At 39.1% G+C, this 20,004-nt stretch overlaps 1 long non-coding RNA gene across 1 annotated transcript; it reads left to right on the forward strand.

The window, feature by feature from the left end:
- The first annotated feature begins 17,287 nt into the window (after window positions 1–17,287).
- LOC119579575 lies at window positions 17,288–18,194 on the forward strand. Its single transcript, XR_005229309.1, has 3 exons — window positions 17,288–17,457; window positions 17,578–17,770; window positions 18,053–18,194. It is a non-coding gene; the product is annotated as an uncharacterized LOC119579575 (long non-coding RNA).
- Window positions 18,195–20,004: the final 1,810 nt, after the last annotated feature.

Below are 20,004 nucleotides of genomic sequence, written 5' to 3' on the forward strand. Positions count from 1 at the left end.
ATTATTAAAAACCTGGATAACGATGGTCGAAGTAAAGGAGTGCGACAGGGTTGCATTCTGTCTCCGCACCTCATTAACATATATTCTGAACAATATGAGAGGTGCTCTAGATAATTTTGAAGGAACTGTGGATGTTGGAGGATACAAAATATCAAATCTGAGGTACGCCGATGATATAGTTTTGATTGCCAGCAGTATCACTGAACTACAACAACTACTAGATAAAGTTAGAGAAGCAAGCGAAAAGGCTGGCTTGTTTCTTAATGCCAAGAAAACTAAGATCATGAAGATTCAAAGATAACCGGCAATGAACAATGATGAACATGTTACAATCAATGGAATGATTGTGGAAAATGTGAAAGAGTTCACTTATCTTGGAGCTGTTTTAACTAATACATATGATGATTCACCGGAGATAAAAAGAAGAATTGCCATTGCCAAAAACGCCACAATTGCTCTCAATAACATCTGGAAAGACCGAAGCATTACCTTACGGACAAAGCTGAAGTTATTGAACTCATTAGTTTTCCCAATTGCATCATATGGTTCTGAGTGTTGGGTGCTGAAGTAGATAGACAAGAAAAGATCAATAGTTTTGAAATGTGGTGTTACAGACGAGTACTGCATATTAGCTGGACAGAGAAGAAGACGAATGATGAAGTGCTGAGAAAAATAAATTGTAAAGACCGGCTGTTGGACATCTTGAACAGGAGGAAATTAAAGTTTATTGGTCATGTGATGAGAAGTAAAAGTATTGAGAAAGACTTGCTGACAGGGATGGTGATAGGAAACAGAGGAAGAGGCAAACCAAAGACAAGACTGAGCGACAATATCAAAGATATTTGCGGGCTGTCGATGGTACAAGTGGAAAGAAAAGCGTAAGATCGAGTTTAGTGGCGAAGGATGGTGGAGAGGTCCACGGCTGCTCAAACATGAGCATACCGTTATTGATGATGATGTCTAGGATAGCTTTTTTGGTAGTATAATCTTCCCATTTGATTTTAAGGATGTTAAGTTTTTATTGATGAGAACATTCAAGTTTTATTGTCTCTATTATATAGTGTCCATGTTTCACATACATGTAAGTGTTGAGATGAGTACTTCTTGGTAGTTCATGAATTTTGCTCTCTGGTTCAGATCTTATTTCTTTGAACACATTTGGACGGTTTTGCAAAAGCACTGTGTGAGTTTTATGTGTATTTGGTGTATTTGATATGGTACAGTGGGCAAACCGGTGTTAACTGGGAGATCAGAACGATGTCTGTGTTGGTAAAGTTGTCGATGGATAGTTGGAAATGTGCCTCTGAATGGAGTTCTGAAATGTGTTCAAACTTGATTGAAATCTTCCTATATTGAATGATCCTCCATCAGAATGTCTGGTGGAATTTCAAAAATAATGCAGCTAGGTATAAGAGGAGTGTATAAGCTGAGACGTGTTCTTGCTTTAATCCACACCTAATAGGGAATTCTTCAAAACATTTCTTTTATTTTTCATGGAAAACAGATCCTGTCACATCATTGTGTAGAGCTAGAATTAAAGCAGTGAAGTTGCTTGAATATCCAAATTTTGGAATGTCAAATGCTTTCTCAAAATCATAGAAAGCTCTTGTGTGCGTGAGTGCGTGCGTGCGTGTGTAGTGTGTGTGTGTGTGTGTGTGTGTGTGTGTGTGTGTGTGTGTTTGTGTGTTTGTGTGTGTGTGTGTGTTTGTGTGTTTGTGTGTGTTTGTGTGTTTGTGTGTGTGTTTGTGTATGTGTGTTTGTGTATGTGTGTTTGTGTATGTGTGTGTTGTGTGTGTGTGTGTGATGTTGTGTGTGGTGGTGGTGTGGGGGTGGGTGTTGTTGTGGGTGTGTGGGGGGGGGGGGGGTGGGGGGGTGGGTTTTTCATAGTGGGCAGCTGGCTGTGGAACCGCATGTTTGGCTGGGTGTCCTAGACCCTTAAACAATTTTGCACTGACGTGGAGGAGTGCGACAGGGGTTGCATCTGTCTCCGCACCTCTTTAACATATATTCTGAAACCATTATTCGAGGTGCTCTAGAGAATTTTGAATGGAACTGTGGATTTGTCGGATACACATATCAAATCTGAGGTACGGGCCGATGATATAGTTTTGATCCGCAGTATCACTGAACTACAACAACTACTAATAAAAGTAAGAAGCAGGTGAAAAGCTGGCTGTTTCTTAGGCCCAGACACTAATATCCTGAAGATTCAAGATAACCGGCAATGAACAATGATACATGTACAATCAATTGGAATGATTGTGAAAATGTGAAAGAGTTCACTTATCTTGGAGCTGTTTTAACTAATACATATGATGATTCCCGGAGATAAAAAGAAATTACCATTAGCCAACAACGCCACAATTGCTCTCATAGCATCTGGAAGACCGAAGCATTACTTACGGACAAAGCTGAGCTTATTGAACGCATTAGTTTTCCCAATTGCATCATATGGTTCTGAATGTTGGGTGCTGAAGTATATGACACGAAAAGATCAATAGTGTTTTGAATTTGGTGTTACAGCAGTACTGCGTATTAGCTGGACGAGAAGAAGACGATGAGAAGTGCTGAGAAAATGAATTGTAAAGGACCGCTGTTTGACATCCTTGACAGGAGGAATAAAGTTTATTGGTCATGTATGAGAATTAAAATATTGAGAAAGACTTGCTGACAGGTGGTGATAGGAAAACCGAGGAAAAAGGCTAACCAAAGACAAGACTGCGCGACACCATCAAAGGATATTTGCGGGCTGTCGACGGTACAAGTTGAAAGAAAAGCGTAGATCGAAGTTGAGTTCGAAGGATCGGTGGAGAGGTCCACGCTGCTCAACACATAGAGCATACCCGTTATTGATGATGACACGATTTACATTCAATTGGCATACATATACAAAAATATATACTTATACACACGCATACTATACATATAATACCAAGCACTAGGAATTTATGTTGAACAATTGCAAGTAGAAGACGGAGGGAAGTATCAGGAAGACCATGATATTCATATTGGTTTTTTTTTCCTTTACTTGCCTTGTTCTACGTGCAATATAACACACACACACCACACACGCACGACACACCACAACCACACACACACCTTAACGCGCACTACACACACGACACATACACATGTATAGAACATGTGTATATATGTATACATCATGTTTGTGAGAGCATGTGCGTTCTCTCGTTTTGAGTGTCTGCTGTATGTTTTCACTATGCTACTGATGTGCATGTACACAATTTACTTTACAGTGGCAGTGTGGTGAGAGAGAAAGAGTGTGTGTGGTGAAGTAGAGAGGCAGAGAGTGTGTGTGTGTGTTAGAGAGTTGTGTGTGTGAGAGAGTGTGTGTTTGTGAGAGAGAGTGGTGTGTGTGATGTGTGTGTGTAGTGTGAGAGAGTGTGTGTTGTGTGAGAGTGTGTGTGGTGTTGGCGTGTGTGTGTGTGAGAGTGTGTTTGTGTGTGAGAGTGTGTGTGTGTGTGTGCGAGGTGCAGCCGTGTGTTTGTGTGGTGCGCGTGCGGGTTTGCGAGTGTGTGTGTGTTCGAGTGGTGTGTGTTTGAGAGTGTGTGTGTGTGAGTGTTGGTGTGTGTGAGAGTGTGTTGTTGTGTGAGAGAGTGTGTGTGTGATGAGAGAGTGTGTGTGTGCCGGAGTGTGTGTGTGAGAGAGTGTGTGTGTGTGTGTGTGTGTGGTGTGTGTGTGGTGTGTGAGTGAGTGTGAGGGAGGGAGAGAGAGTGTCCTTTGCGTGAATGAGTGAGAGTGAGTGTGAGTGTGAGTGTGTGTGTGGAGAGAAGAGCATGAGTGAAGAGACAGAGAGAGTGTGAGTGAGATTGTGAGAGACCGGAGTGTGTAGTGATATTGTGAAAGTGGTGTTGTGTGTGTTTGTGAGAGCATGAGTGAAGAGAGGAGAGGAGTGTGTGTGTGTGTGAGAGAGAGCGAGCGAGTGTGTTTTGTGTTTGTGTTTGTTTGGTTGTGTGGGAGAGAGAGAGAGGATTGTGGGAAGAAGGTGAGAGGAGAGAGAGATTGTGTGAGTGAGAGAGAGAGAAGAGAGATTGTGTGAGTGAGAGAGAGAGAGAGAGATTGTGTTAGTGAGAGAGAGAGAGAGAGATATGTGGTGGAGAGAGAGAGATAGAGATTGTGTGAGTGTAGAAGAGAGAGAGAGATTTGTGTGAGTGAGAAAGAGAAGAGAGAGAGAATTGTGTGATGAGTAGAGAGATAGAGATTGTGTGAGGTGAGAGAGAGAGAGAGAGATTGTTTGTGAGTGAGAGAGAGAGATAGAGATTGTGTGAGTTGAGAGAGTGATAGAGAGAGATTTGTGGGAGTGTAAGAGCGAGAGAGAGAGATTTGTGTGAGTGAGAGAGAGAGAGAGAGATTTGTGTGACTGAGAGAGCGAGAGAGAAGGATTGTGTGAGTGAAGAGAGAGAGAGAGATGTGTGGTGAGTAGAGAGATAGAGATTGGTGTGAGTGAGATAGAGAGAGAGATTGTGTGTGAGTGAGAGAGAGAGAGAGAGGATTGTGTGAGTGAGAGAGAGAGAGATAGGGATTGTGTGAGTGAGAGAGAGGGAGAGATTGTGTGAGTGAGAGAAGAGAGAGAGAAGAATTGTGTGAAGTGAGAGAAGAGAGAGAATGAGATTGTGTTAGTTAGGAGAGGAGTAGCGCGAGAATTTGTGCTGATTAGAGAGAGAGAGAGTAGAAGAGATTGGTGAAGTGAGCGCGAGAGGCGAGGAGCACTTGTTGGGTGAGATGATAGAGAGGATGTGTAAGGGATGTATTGTTGTGAGGTGAGGCAGCCGCGCGCGCCGCGACCTATTGTGTGGAGTGCCCTGCGCGACAGAGCGTAGCGCTTGTGCGTGTGTGCCCCTTTGCAGCCGCGGCGCGCGCTCGCTTTGTGTGCGAGGCGCGCGCTAGTGGGCCCGCCCCCCGCGGCACCCCACACCCACACCGACCACCCCCCCCTTGGATGTGCTCTTCGCCGCGCGCGCGGCGCGCATTGGTGGTGTACGTGCAGCGCGGCGCTCCGCCGATGTGCTTGTGGTGCGCCGCGCGCGCGCGCGCCTTGCTGTGCGGTGCGATCCGCGCTGCGCGCGCGACTTGTTGTGCGGTGGCGGCGCGCGCGCGCGCGCGCCCCCCCCGCTTGTGTGGTGGCGTGGGCGCGCGCGCGCGCGCGCCGCTTAGTATTTGCCGTGCGCTCGGCGCGCAGACGCGCTTGTGTTGTGGCGGCGGAAGACCGCTCGCGTCGATTGTGAGGTGCGTGCGGCGCGCGCGGAGCCGCTATCGTGAGGCTGCGATAACCGCGCGCGCGCGCGCGCCATTGTGTTTGTGCGCGTCGTCGCGCGCGCCCGCTTTTGTGTGCCGTGCGGCGAGCCGCGAGCGTGCGCACTTGTGTGGAGTGCGCAGCCAACGGGACCGCGCGCTCGCGCTTGTGTGCTGCGACGCGCGCGAGGTCCGCTTGTGCTGCGGCGGGGGCGCAGCGCGCGCGCGCGCCCCTTGTGTACGACCCGTTGCGAAGCGCCGCGCCGCGCGCTTTGGTGCGGTTAGCGCGCCGCCGGCGCGCCCCTGCTTGACGTCGGGTCGGCTTCGCTTGGTGTGCCACGTGGGGCGCGCGCCGCGCGGCGCCGACCATTGTGTGAGGTGTAGAGAGACAAGCGAGAGATTTGTGGTTGAAGTGGAGGATACTAGAGAGCGAGATTGTGTGAGTGCAGAGAGAGACTAGAGACGAGAGAATTGTTTGCCGTTGTCCTCGCTCTACCAGCTCGAACTATCTTGGTCTGCTCCTGTGCAGCGCGCCCCGCGCGAGATTGTGTGAGTTGAGAGCGACAGAGAGCAGATTGTTGTGAGTGAGAGCGACAGAGAGAGATTGTGTGAGTGAGAAGACAGAGAGATATTGTGTGAGTGAGAGAAGACAGAGGAAGAGATTGTGTGAGTGAGAGGAGACAGAGAAATTGTGTGGAGTGAGGAAGAGACAAAGATAGAGATTTGTGTGAGTTGGGAAGAGAGACAGAGACGAGAATTGTGTGAAGTAGAAGAGACAGAGAGAGAATTTGTGTGAGTGAGAGAGACCCGGGAGAGATATTGGGTGTGAAGTGAGAAGAGACAAGAGAGATTGTGTGAGTGAGAGAGACAGACCACAAAGAAGAGAGATTGTGTGAGTGATGAGAGCAGAGACGGTCGCAGACGCAGAGATTGGTCGTGGCCGTGCGACGGACAAGGGCAGCGCAGAGAACGAGGCTTGTGTGTGAGTGAGAGAGATGACCCAGAGAAGCAGCAAAAATTACTTGTGTGCGGGGGGAGCAAGTGAAAAGTAGCATAAGAGCGGAAGAATGCACAGAGGGCGGAGGGGGGGATTGGTGTGTGGAGGGAGTGAGAAAGGGAAGGTCAAACAGAGACAGACCAGGCCAGAGATCAGGCATAGAAGAGGATTGTGTTTTGAGTGAGAGAGACAACATAAGAAGAAAGGCCGCGCGATTGTTTTGCGGTGGCGCGCGCCCACGCCGGGAAGCAGATTTTGTGTGCAGGTGAGGAGAGCCACACTCATCAGAGTGAGAGATTGTGGTGAGTGAGCGAGAACGAGAGAGGAATTGGGGGTTTGGGGTGGTTGTTGTTAGTGGAGTGAGAAAAACAAAAAAATGTAGAGACCAGATCATAGACACTGTTGTGAGTTATTCAGTAGACAGAGATAACGTGTAGTTGATCCCCACCCTCTTTATTGGGTTTGTTATTTGTCCGAGATAGACAGAAGAGAGATTGTGTGGTGAGAGCATAGAGGAATATTGTGTAAGTGGAGAGTGATTGTTTGTGTGGGGTCGGTGTGGTGTGGTGTGTGTGTGTGTGTGTGTGTGTGTGTAGTGTGTGTGTGTGTGTGGTGGTGTGTGGTGTGTGTGTGTTGAAGCACATTGATTGGAGAGTGAGAATTGTGTAAGTGGTGGAGAGTGTGGAGTGCGTGGTTTCGTGTTGTTGTGTGTAAAAAGTGGTTTTTGAGAGAGGAGGGCAAGAACTTAGAAGTGAGAAAAATTGGTGTAAAGTGGTGTAGATTGTGTTGGTGTTGTGTAGTGTGTGAATGAGGGGAAGTAAGTAGAGAGAAGGCGGCATGATTCGAGTAGGAAGTGCGTGATTGTGTATAGTTTTAGTGTAGTTAGTGTGTGTGTGTTTTCGTGTATAGAGCAGAATAGAATCTAGTTTGGTGTTGGTGTTGTTTGGTCAGGAGAGAGAAGAAGGAGCAAGTGTGTGTGTGTGTTTGTGAGAACAGAGCGAGTGTGGTGTGGAGTGTGAGTGGTATGAGTGTGTAGTGTGAGTGTGAGTGTGAGTGTGGTGTGTGTGTGTGTGTTGGTGTGTGTGTGTGTGTGTGTTTGTTTGTTTTTATGCCCACCTAGGCATGCACAATGTACATGTGTTGATGTACACAAAAATTCTTTCAAATCAATGTTTTAATAATAAACAAAAAGCTAGAAAAAAATGCATTTACTTTTTCATCTTTTCTTTAATTGTTTGTCCTTCCTCTATGGCAACTTACTCTTCAGTGTGTTAGGCCTACATATTTACCTTACAGTTACCGATCAATAATTAAAACCTTTTTTAAGCTAATCTATTGTGACCACCATTTAATAACCTACTTTAAAGAATATATAATATACTACAAAAATATTGTGACAATTCAAAAAAAAAAAAAAAAAAGTCTGATGATTTTCATTACTATAATAATTTGAAAAAAAGTTATAACAATAAATAATAATAATCCTGACACAGTAGAAAGATGAGTGGGGCAGTTAATAACAACAGATGCATCCTTTTGTCTAACGAGAAATTAACCTTAAACAAAAAGGACTGGGGTAAATCATTCAACTTATATCCCCCCGCGATGTGGCTATAGCCGATCACGTAGCACAAGCTGTGAATGTTAAATTTTTTTTTGGCAGGCAGTGGGTGGTTGAACCCAAGTGAAAAGCAACGCTTTCATAGAGTTTTGGTGTGTTTTTGAGCAGCATGGAACCGATGGCTGACAAACAAGTTGGGGAGATGAGGGGGAGAGCAGGTCAGGTTTCTTTGGGGAGTAGAACAAGGGTGATCTAGCCTGGTGTCTGTCAACAACCCACCCAAAAAAATTGTGCCCGCCATGCAAAGGATGTAATCGGAACTCGAGGGATTGACTAATACTTATCAAATATAGGCACATATTCGATTTTAGAGGAAAAAAAAGGTTAACATATCACATTTCTGTTTGTGTAGGGTGCGTAGGTGCAAATGGATGAATAAAATAGTGTGAAATTCGGTGATAACCTTTGTTGTGTGTATAAAAAAGTACCGCAACTGCTTTCACAACAAGTCTCAGTCTACTACCAACAACAACGAAATTTCCTCAAAATTTGTTCCTCAAGAATCTGCTGAGCTGTGAGATGTGTCAGCCAAAGTAGAAAAGGCAAATTTTTTTTTTTGGGGGGAAGAATTAATTTTTGTGTTTAAAAAAAATGAGATGGTTCCTTAAAACAAGGTTTCCTAAGGAGGAAGTGTGAACAACTATAATTTTAAACTTTAAATCAAGAGGAGATGAACAAAATGGAGATGTATTAATGTGAAAACGAACTCTCAAAGACCATCTTCAGATCCTATATAATTATATATAAATTAGTATATACATATATATAAAATATATATATATAACACATATATTATAGAATTATTACACATACATACATTATATATATAAAATATATACACATATGTATGACCGACAACCATATGCATATAACACATCCCATATATGCAATATACGACACACATAGAGGCCTATACAAACCATATAATGCATATACACACACAACATGATGCAATACACACACCATATATGCTATACACACATATATATGCTTTCACACATATATATGCATATATCCACAACACTATGTGTGTATATGCATTTATAACACAATGTATACTGCATATACACGACATTATATGCATATACCAACATGTATATGCATATACACACATGTCATATGGCATATATACACAATGTTATATATACAACATATATACATACATATACATTTATAACATATATATACATATACATTTATACAATATATATACATAGCACATGATACATATATCTACATACACAGATACATATATATAACAAATAACACATGATACATATATATACATACACATGATACAATATATACACATACACACATTATACACATATACACATACACATGATACACATATGACACATTACACATGATTTACCACATAATACACATGCCCATGAATACACATATACACGCTACGACATGGTTAACACATATAACACCAATAACATTGTAAAACATATACAATATAAGCACATAGACATGGTACCATAATACAGTATACACTAGATGACACATATCATATACACAAATAGACATGGTACACATATACATAACACATAGAACATGTGTACCAATATACATACACACATAGACACATGGGGTACACACATATAATATATACATACACCTACACATGGTAACACATTTCACATACACAATAACACAATGGTCAACTATATACATACACATACCATGGTACACATATATACATACACGTACACATGGTACCATATATACATACACATACACATGGTACACATATATACATACACATACACCATGGTACACATATATACATACACATGAACACATGGTACACATATATACATCACATCCACATGGTTACCATATATACATTTACCCATACCATGGTACACCATATAGACATACACATACACACATGGTCACATATATACTTACACATACACATGGTACACATATATACATACCACATGATATATATATTATATAATATATATAATATATATATATAATAGATATATATATATTATACATGGAGATTTATCTTTAGACCAGATTCATAGCTAATACGTGCTATAAGACATAACATTAATATTTCTATGAAGTAACTAACTGAATCAAAGCAATATGTATGCTTCCCATACAAATCCCTTCAGGGTTCACTAGAACATTTCTGCATACAAACACAAACTACATGGGTGAAATAGCTCTCCCAGGAACAAAATTGAGCACAACCAACCTCAGTCCCTATTGAGGTCACCATGTCACCTAAATGAGGCCATTATGCACTGAAACTATTCAACTGAAATCGGACTTGATTAGAGAAATAGTATGAAAAAGAGAATGGAAGATTTGAATATTTAAAAACAAATGATTTCTCAGTTTTCTAGAATCCCAAATGGGAAACAGGTCAATGAATGAACATAAACAAATGTAGAAAATCTCTACAGGCATAACTTATCACACACATCCTTTTATTTTGTGATATGTAAACGACCATTCAATTCTCATACTTCTGTTATATATAGTGCAAAACTATTTGTTCCGTAGCCCTAACTATAGCCAAAACAACTATCTATTCTCTTTTCAATAACACAAATAAAGCAATATAAACCCCATACTAAAAGAGAGATCATAAGTAAATAATGACAACATGTTCCGAGGAACAAAAGTCAACAGATACATACTGCAGCCACTAAATGAGGTATATACGAGTATATCTTAGTAAACAGAGTCCTTCCAATATTTTCCCTTAGGCCCGATTGACAATGGATGCATTCAACTAGTGCTTTAAAAAAAAAACAGATTAACATGTTACAATAAGAAAATATATCAATTGTCTTGAAATATGACAAATATTATGAGAATATCAACAAATATGCAAAAATAATAACAGCCAACAACAGTCATGGTGAGTTGTAGAAGTAGGAGTAGGATTAGTAGTAGTGGTAATAGGGTAGAAGTAGTAGCAAGTAATAATAAGTAGCAGTAGCTAGTAGTAGTAGTATATGTAGTAAGTAGAGTAATAGAAAAGGTTAGAATAAATGTAATAGAAATACCCGAAGTAGTAGTAAGTAGAAATAGAAATAAGAACATAATAGACTAGAAGTAGTAGAGGGTAGGGGTACCAGAAAGTAAGAGAAACAGAAAGGAAATAGAAGTAGTAGTAGTTTGTAGTAATAGTAATAGCAAAAAGTATAGTAGTAATAGTAATGGTGTTAGTAGTAGTAGAAGCAATAGCAGAATAATTATAATAAAAATTATATAATTATATTAATAGTAATATTACGTAACAGTAATGTATTAGTAATATTATTAATAAAACAAAAGCCAATGATGATGATGATGAATAAAGAATAATGATAATAACAACAACAGGAATAATTATTATAATATCATTACAATGATAATGATAAGAAAAAGTAACGATGATAAAATAATGATAAAATAATGATATGACAATGATCGTAATAAATAATAATAATAATAATCATCATCTATAAATAATAATAACAATTAACAATAACAATAATAAACATAACAATAAAAAAATAAATAAATAATAAAACTTATAATATAATAATTAACAAAATATATATAAATAAATAATAATAATAATAATAATAATAATAAAATAAAAATTTTTACAATAATAATAATAATATTGTGGTAACAATAGTATCCAATAATAACAATAATAATCATAACTATGAATAATAAAAAATAAGTAAACAGCACTAACAATATGTCAGAAACAAACATCAAAGCAGCATAGATATTAATGCAAGGATAATTACACCTCTCACTTTCTTCTCTTTGCTAACCCTTAGCCTCTGAATGGATGTGGAAGGTCCACGCTCACAGCAAAAAACCAACTTTGGCCGTGCTTCCAGGCAAACAGTCATTCACATTTACTATGATGCATGCATTACATTCAATGCGGTTTCTTAAAAAACCCACTCAATGACTTACGATTATGTAGTCACACTGTATTTCTTTTGCATTTTTGTTACTATACATGGCTCAACATGTGCTCAGCCAGCAAGGAGTCTAATCAATAGGCCCTTAGTGACTGATCCTGATTCCCCATTCCTTGATTTACTAGAAAATGGGTTTTTCTCTCTAATATCGTGGACACTGGTATTATTCTTATTGGGGGATATTATGATATCATAGGTTTATTAAAATATTAATAACATTAAGACAATAAAATAATACAGATTAAGCATTTTAAAAAAATCAAGGAAAAGGGTAATCAGTAACAGGTAAACTAATTACTTGACTTTCCTTGGTGACTAAGCACATTATAGACCATCTACAGATGTAAAGACAATTGATAGTGCTTTTTTTATTTTATAAAATTAAACAGTGAGCTAGCATTGGCGATTGTAAGTCTTGCCATCTGTGCAATTGGGTTAAAAGGAACCCTCCACGCCATGCTCATACCTGGTGCATTGCCTGAGGGAGAATTGGATGTGTATGCTCCAATTGTATTGCTCCAATGTGTAATGCTCCCAATTCCGAAATGCCTGGGAAGATGTCACATACCAAAACATTGCACTCTCTTGCTAATGTTGGAACCTTGAGTACCTCTAGTTTATCATGATCATTTCATCTGTGTCACTATCACTAGATTGTCCAAAAAAGCTCTGATCTGAAGCATGAAACAGTATGGACCAAGACACGACACAACGAAAAGAGAAGTAAACTGAAGCCATGCCGAGTAGCAGCCTTGTATATAACTGCATGCAATCTCTTAATTTCCAATAAGATAAGATTTCAAAAATGAGAGAAATATCCTTTAATTTTTCCCATCAATTAAAACCATATTCCCTCTTGTAACATACTTGTTAATGCACATAATTAATTGAAATGGACTCTAATTCACATAATCAGATTACTACGGTTCAATCTAAGCAACTAAAATGAAGATCATGTTGTCTCTGCTGTACAAGAATGCCAAAAACGACTAAAATCATGTTTTGGATACAAGTGATACGAAAAGAAATTATCATATCACTTTGTTGGTACAAGTGGGGTGGGAAAATTGCCCCATCTGAAAAGAGGCAACAGTCTCCCAGAGGCAGTGGGTTGAGGTAAATAAAATACACAACGAAGCTTCATTACAACACAGTGCTAAACATCCCTTGAATTTACACTAAGTGACTGGTGGGAAGTTGTTAATTGCCGTAAAGACGTGGTGGAAGCAAGTGGGGATGTGGTTGTCACGGTGAGGTGATTAGGCTTTTTCAACAAATTACTATGGCAAATGGTTGCTGAAACTGCAAGCTTTCATAATCTTAGATATTTCCCTAGCTTTCCTATTTATCTTTTTTTTGGGGGGTGTAAATCTAGTACAAATATATCCAATAATCTCTAAAGCTTTAATAATGTTAATACTTATACATCATCTTTTATTCCACTGTCATCACATAATGCCTAATCGAGTATAATAATTCACTAAATACTGAATTCAACGATTCCCAATTATTCCAAAAACTTTCAAGAGCTAGTGTTGCATCAAAAATGGTTATATATTCAACCTGGTTCACTCGGTCCTTTTTCAATACGTTAATGGGAACTTATGACCTGCCACTTTTCATCAACGCAGGAGGCTTTTTTAAAATAATGAGTCATCGTATCCTATTTCAATTTATTAACCTATTCTTTCCTGTTATATATTTTTTAATCTTTTATTATTATCAATTTTTTGGCAAGTAAGCAAAATCACTTTTAAAAAAATATCACAGATAAGGAGAGAAAAGAAAGAAAAAAATAAATAAATCAAAATTATTTTTCTATTCAGAGAATTAAAATCAATAAAATGGGTACTATTCAATACCATCACTTATCAAATAATTGCAGAAACACAATTTTCCTCTAATTTGTTATCAAATGAATAAATATGTTTCCATAGCCTGAACAAAAAAATATATAGTTACTATAATGAAACTGACATAATCTTTTTTTTTTTTATCCCCACACACACATCTGCATGAAACTATAAACTAGTAACGTTATACTCTGGCAGACTTATTGCATAAAAAATAAACAAAACCTTTGCCGGACCTCCTTTTGAGTATCTGAACTAAACCCGATGGGAAATTGCTGTATGCTTAACCTCTTGAAAAAATCCGATGAAGACTATATTTTCGATGAGAAATACCCAGAGTTTCAGTTTCCTCAACTGTCTCATGTCATAGGGTAAGGTTGGATTGTTCCATGGTTACCAGCCTAGAGGGTTTGTTTTTTTCTAATCTAAAGAATATGCTTAACAACAAATTTTGTTTCCCTCTTTAGAGCGTAAAATGAATCATCATCTGGATTCATTATGAAACATGACCTCCCTTTTTTGAGAGAGCATATAATCAGAGGTTAAACCTACCGAATCAGTAATATGTTCAAGATATATGCCCTAAATGGGGTTTGTTTTAACCTCAGTGCATATCCTCTTAGACTGATTATCTGCATTTGCTTGATGTTTCTACCTTTTTTTTTGTCACTAACCTAAAGCATTTTGGTAATTTTTAATAATCGACTACTATCTTGCAATGCCGTACATGGTACTCTCATTGTCAATATTAGGAAACCTCCATCTATTTTACTCTGTACTATGCAAATATCCCTGGAAACATGATTTTTGATCCCTTTTGATCTGGTTCTCATAAGTTTATAAAACAGTAATACATCTTCTATACAACAAGTAGATAATTTCCTATGTCGAGCAGCATCTAAGAAAGTCCACCCACTTCAGGATTCAACAGAAAATGGATAAAGAAAAGATAAGTAGACATAGCAACCTGAAATTAAAGCTTAAATAATAATATATACATTAAAAAATAGGGATACAAAAAAAACAACAAAAGACATTCCCATTTAGAATATTGCAAGATAACAATTAAAAAAAAATAGAAATTTAAAATTCCTAGGCCTGAAAATGAAAATGCTTCCTGACACCCAACCACTTGTAAAGGCTTACCTCATAATTTAACTGTATGATAAATGCAAAACACAATTTGTGTTACATAAGAGAAAGCTTAAAATATATATATATATATATAATTCAGTTTTTCCCGGGATTTGGCTCACTTTCTTCTTCTTACATCTCGGATTCCCACCCATCAGACGGTCCTATCACAAAATGGCTAGTTAGCAACAAAACTAAACTATAATTCAGTGGGTGTTCAAAACTCCTGCTCCATCTTGCTTTTTTTTTTTTTCCCATCACCTTCCTACGCTAACTTCCCACCACACCCATTCAATCATGAGGCAGGGTCCTCAAGAATCCAAGTAATTCCTTTTCCCCCCCCCCCCCCCCCCCCCCCACCCCCCCCCCCCCCCCCTGTTGTGTGGTCTGGTTCGATGCGCTTGTAATAAACATCGAATGAGCCACGTAAGGCGCACCGAGTACGCCATGGTGAGTATACTGAAGGTAGACAGAATTGGGATTTTTGGAAGAAGAGCAATAACAAAGGCATACAGTGTACTTGATATGATGTTAGTTATAGTATTGGGACTGTCTCTTCTTGCTATGTTTTTGTAAAACTAATAAAGACAAAATAAATAGCTAAATAAACATTAGAAGTGATAACAACAATAAATAACATAAAAAAAATTATGCAAAGACAAAACATGAAATGAGAAGCTTAGTGAAAATGCTTTAGTGTTTTTTACACTCTTTTATTTCTTTATTTTCACTTTTTTTTTTTTATTGTATTCATTATTATTATTATTATTATTATTATTTTTATTATTTTTATTATTATTATTATTATTATATCAAAGATCAATAATGTACTCCCTTCAATGTTCCTTCGTTAAAAAAAATGAGACCACCTGGGCAAATGGTACAATGCATTGTCCACAATGGTGTTTGTTTTGTACATTTTTACTTTACCTGATGGCCTCATATGAGCACCAAGTAATCCACCAAAGAATCAACTGTAGAATAATATTCGGCTCGAATGCTGGGATTCAAGTGTGGCTCAACGCAATGGAGTGGAATGTAACTCTTCTGGTACAAGAGAGGAATAACAGACTCTTCCCACGTGTATCAGTGCCAAAAAAGAGTTTTTTGCAAGACAAAGTTATTGGGCAGTGACAGCTTTAGAGAATATTAATAAACAACAAAAACCTCAGCGTAGACACTGATTGTGTACATGTAAACTCAGACTTAATGGTTTAAGGACATCTAAGTACTTTTTTTTTTTGATATATAATCCAATTTTGAGTATCCTACCTGAAATATAAAGAGTGAAACTATCCACATCAAAACACAGACCTATGGTTTTGGTATACAAATCTAGTCCAATATAATGTACTTTATAATAACTTAAATTAATTTCAAAAGACTGAATGAGCCCATCAGACAATGAATTTTTGGTCAGGAGGAGTTTTGACATTAAATATATCACATCATTGACAACTTTTTTTGTTGGTACTATTCCAATTTACTTGCATTTTGTGCATTTCTTTATCCTTATTTTTAAAAAAAAAAAATATGAGAATATCTCTCCACCCTTTAAGATATTACAGGTACTGTCTAATGTTGAACAATAATAAAGTATGAGCAACAAAAATTATCCAAAAAATTTTTGTTCGTCTATATTCAACTGCTTTTGCTGCGGATCCAGTTACAATGCCTCTAGTATTTCAATATGGACTATTTCTATAATTATTTTTTCACATACAATACAAACATTTCTGAGTTCTTGTTGCTGTAGCTGTACCTCTTCTATCTTATTTCATTTTTTTTCAGCTCACCTTAAATGTGTGGTTTCACTAATATCCCCTTAATGTCATCTGTATCCTTAATTCCTTAAAGTCCAATTCATCCTTTATAACATTTCTCTTGTCTATCCCTTCTAAAAATATAGCTTAAATTTCATATAGTTTTTCGTCATCATGCTGGAATCTCAAATACATTATTACCAACCTCACATGATGGCTTCCCACAGGAGGAGGGCGCCTTTTGCGGTGATAACTGTGAAGAGAGTGATCCCCCACTTTAACTGCAGTACTGGTACACATTGCATCCTCAACATCCTACACCTCACTGCACTTGTCATTCACCATCTAGGTAGCAAACTGGTGGCTTTTGTGGTAAAAGAGACGGGCCACTCTGAAAAATAAAATGCACATTACCTTACTTTAAAGAAAAGGTGACATTGCATATGATTGATTTTTAAAAAGAATTGGATACAGGCACTTAAAATATTTTATAGGAACAAATTAAGATGCAGGTATCAGGCTTTACACCAAGTTATTAACCCACAAATTTTTATAATTCTTTTGCATTAATTTTCCCCATACTTTTTTACTCGCTTGAGTTTAAAGGAAAAGTCCCTGGCAAATTCTATCTTACTCCCATCATTTGATCCTAAAAGATAACATTTTCAGATTACTACATTATATTTTTTTCATAAAATTATACTTCTTTTCATATATTTATGGGCGGAATTAGCCAACAAAAAGTTTTAAATATTGACTTTTCTTTTCTTTATTTTTTTTCTTTTCTTTTACGGTCTGAATTATGGTCCATGGGTCGTAATTCTTACCAAAATATCATAAAAAATATTCTACAACCATTTCAACTCTACAAAGGGTATGTCAGGTCCCAATTTTTTTATTTCCACCTATTTTGGGGGGAAACACTAGCTACCACTGCAAACTATTTTTAGACATTTATAATATTTAATAAAATACATCTCACTAATTTTTCCAGAATTAAAAAACTGAGCTCTGATGCCCTGATCCAGTGATCTTCCAACCCTTGCTTGCTTGAGATTTGCGAAGTTCTAGCTTCGCCCGGGCCTTTCACTTATGGCCCGGCACTTCCAACCCATGTGACAAATTTTGAGGAGGTGGACAGTACTGAAGGAAATGTAAACAAAGAACCGAGATGTGGCCATTGGAAGGTTGGACGCTTGCCAACTTTGTTATCTACAACAAATTTTCACTAAATCTAATAAATATAAATCATAAAAATTAATTCTGTATATTTAACAGAGTGACTTTTGTCAAAGTTAGAGTTATTGTTTTCTATAGGTAACATAATTTTGTAAGGGAACCTCTTTTTTATGAAAATAGATATTCCTGTCTAAAATATTTCATAATGTATTTTTTATCACAAAGAAACTAATGTAATTTTTAAAAATAATAAGAATCAGATTTTTACTTTCCTTTTTTTTTTTAATCAGATTATGAAGGAATGGAGAACTGAGTGGCAATTCCATGTAAGGATTATGTATAATTACATAATCCTTGTATGAAAACAGATTCATTCAATACTGAGTATTAAAGGCCCATCATAGGAGTGCAAGACTGACTGGAGCCACTGGAGCTACAGCCTACGTACCATAACAATCACATATCTTTCCAGAAACGTATGAAAGGATGTGATAGCTGTTTCAACTGTTTACAAAGGATGTTTTTGCAGCTTGATTTTTTAATTTCCAGCTAGTTTTAATTGGCAACAGGTGTCATTACAAACTATTATTTTCAGTAAAAAAAAATTGACTAAAGCTTGCATACTTTATCAAATTCTAAAATAAACATTGCCTGCGACACACTCTTCACACTGAAGTGCTCTTTACAATGGTTGTGATCAATTTCAAATCAAAACAAATTTGAAAATGGCGGGTGGTACCATCCACTAGTGCAAAGCCAAAACAAAATATTGTTATCATAATTTACAATTTTACCTTTCAACATAAGTACTTCATACTTAGTACACACACTGACCACTGCATAAACTAAGCATATTATCATCATCATCATCATCATCAGGGGCTAACGCCGACGGGGCGCATGGCCGCATCCACCCTTCGCTTCCAGCCACGAGGATCCCTCAGGCGAGTCTCCAGGCAGGCACCGGCCCATCTCTAGTTCCTCACGACAGGTCTCGTCGAGCTGCCCAAGCATGATCTCCTAGGACGTCCCACAGGTCTCCTCCACCCAGGGTTGTCTCGCAGAGAGACAACCTGGTGGGCAGGGTCGTCCATAGGGAGGCGAGCTAGGTGGCCATATAGCCTGAGTTGGCGATCCCGGATTATGCAAGTAACAGGTCCCATGCTAGTCTCACGTGTAACCGCCGGTTTGGACACGTGGTCCTGCCAACTGTACCCCATGATCCGGCGAAGGGACTTGTTACAAAAGGCATCAAGGCGAGACTCCAAGGCACTGGATAGCGTCCAGGTTTCGCTTCCATAGAGCAAAACTGAAAGTATCAAGGCCTTGAAGACACGCAGCTTTGGTCCTTCTGCATAGGTACCGACATCTCCAAACGCTCTTGTTGATCGAGTTCATGACTCCTGTTTGCCAGACCAATCCGTCTACTGACTTCCTGGTCTGACAACCCAGAGATATGGACTACGCTACCAAGGTATGTAAAACTTTCTGTGACTTCAACGTCCTCGCCGCAAGCATGGATCGACTGAACGGGTTTCCCCTAACAGGACCCCAAAGTCCTGAATCTTGGTCTTGGTCCAGGAGACCTCTAGGCCTAGGGCTTCGCCTCATTGCTAAATGCATCAAGAGCCGCCACAAGTGACTCCAAGGACTCAGATAGGATGGCAACATCGTCGGCAAAGTCAAGGTCCGCAGACCTTAATATTGCCTAGTGTTGCTCCGCACTGACTTTGGCTAGTAGCTCTGCTCATTATCCAGTCCATACAAGTGTTGAAAAGTGTGGACACAGGACACAGCCTTGCCTCACCCCTGAATTAACAGGGAAGAAGTTCGACATACCCCCACCACACTTTACAGCACTTTCAGTACCAGTATAGAGCTTGCTATCATGCCAATAATCTGTGTCGGAATTCCCCTGAGCCTCAGATCTCCCATAGCGATTCCCGATGCACCGAGTCAAACGCCTTCTTGAGGTCGATGTAGGCTGCAAGCAACCCACGACCAAACTCACGACGGCGTTCCACAATTACTCGAAGCGCTAGTATACGGTCTATTGTGGACTTGCCAGGAGTAAATCCAGACTGCTCCGTCTCTGGTGCCTCAGTAGGTGGTTGCGGATCCGTTTCAGAAGAATGTGAGCGAGAACCTTGCCTGGTATGCTGAGCAGTGTAATGCCACGGTAGTTGCTACAGTCCCATCGATCCCCTTTCCCCTTCCAGAGAGGGATGACCACGCCCCTCAG

This window comes from Penaeus monodon, chromosome 12 (genome assembly GCF_015228065.2).
Source record: "Penaeus monodon isolate SGIC_2016 chromosome 12, NSTDA_Pmon_1, whole genome shotgun sequence".
In the NCBI taxonomy this organism is placed as follows: Eukaryota; Metazoa; Arthropoda; class Malacostraca; order Decapoda; family Penaeidae; genus Penaeus; species Penaeus monodon.